Source organism: Aplysia californica, unplaced genomic scaffold (assembly GCF_000002075.1).
Source record: "Aplysia californica isolate F4 #8 unplaced genomic scaffold, AplCal3.0 scaffold00194, whole genome shotgun sequence".
In the NCBI taxonomy this organism is placed as follows: domain Eukaryota; kingdom Metazoa; phylum Mollusca; class Gastropoda; order Aplysiida; family Aplysiidae; genus Aplysia; species Aplysia californica.
In genome coordinates, this window is record NW_004797464.1 from 432,101 (window position 1) to 433,550 (window position 1,450).

The 1,450-nt window shown below is 34.3% G+C and overlaps 1 protein-coding gene across 1 annotated transcript in view; it reads left to right on the top strand.

The window, feature by feature from the left end:
- The window catches only part of LOC101848111, a gene marked incomplete in the record, with an annotated part of 10,654 nt that overhangs the window by 4,065 nt on the left and 5,139 nt on the right, over positions 1-1,450 (top strand).

Below are 1,450 nucleotides of genomic sequence, written 5' to 3' on the forward strand. Positions count from 1 at the left end.
ATTATTAAATAATCGCTTGTGTTTTGGATTTTGTCTCAAACTCTCTTGATCAATATTCCGTCTCGTATTCTGGTAATTTCCTAGCTTCCAACAGTTTCAGTTCACTTTGGCTTTAGTTCAGGTTTACATGTACTGGTTTAGTCTTCTGTTTTCGCAGATCAGACAGGTTGTCTTCTCAAAGGATGGGAGTGGATTACTCTTACGGCAAAGAAATGGCGTTTTACATTAGGCCTAGTGTATACAAGTTTTGTTTGTTTTGAGTTTTCTTTTTCGTTTGTTTGTTTGTCCGTTTGTTTGTTTGTTTGTTTGTTTGTTTGTTTGTTTGTTTGCATTTTGGAGTTTGTCTTTATTTATTTGTTTTTATAGTTTATTTCGTGCTTTTTCAATCTACATCTATATTATTACATATTTTTATTCATTTGCATGCTGTTGATTTTGTTTGTTATGTTGAAGTTGTTCTCGTTGTCTTTTTTTTTGCTTCGTCTCTTATCGTTGTTATTGTTGCTGTCGTTGTTGTTGTTGTAGTCGTTATTGGTGTTACTGTTGTTGTTGTTGGAGTTGTTTTTGATGTATTTTCTAGTGCTTTGTTTGATTTTTGAGGCTGTTGTTGGGGGAGGGGATGTTGAGTGGGGGGGGGGTTGTTTGTTGTTGGGGGGGTTGTTGTTTTTGTGGAGGGGGGTTGCTGTTGTTGTTTTTGTTTATTTGGTGGTGGGGGGGTGATAGTTTTTAAAGGCATTTTTTAAAGGGGTGGAGGCCACGGACAAACACTTTCCACCTTTCCCTGTCCTGGACTAGCCAACCAATGACCGCACGGGCACGAAAAGCCCAACTAAAACTCAAAAAAAGAAAATATATTGTGCAGTACGGTACTCTAACGATATTACAATTGTTTTTCCCCTTTTCTTCAGAAATATATTGCGTCAATATAGTGGTGAATTCTAATTCTCAATAGATCTAGATATCTAGCCTATGAAGCTGAAAGAAATTACATGTATGATGAATTAAACGTTTTTGGGTTGTTCTTCTTTTAGGGAACAAACGATTGCTGTTTAAACAACATCACTTTAAAACTTTGATTTTTGTGGACGTCATGAGAAAGGTAGAAACTTTTTGTGTCTCTCATACATTACAAACCCTCATAAATACAAACCGAACTTCTGAACTTCAAAGCCCAAGTTCTGCATAATATTGCAAACAAATATGTTTTGTACTGTGTTAGTTTTACCTATACCCTTTTTCCAGCTTTATATGTAATATCTAGTATCTATGTATCTATATATCTATGTACCTATGTATCTATATATCTATGTACATGTATCTATATATCTATGTACATGTATCTATATATCTATGAACATGTATCTATATATCTATGTACCTATGTATCTATGTATCTTCATGTATCTATGTATCGATTTATCTATCTACTATCTATCTCTTCTCTCTCTCT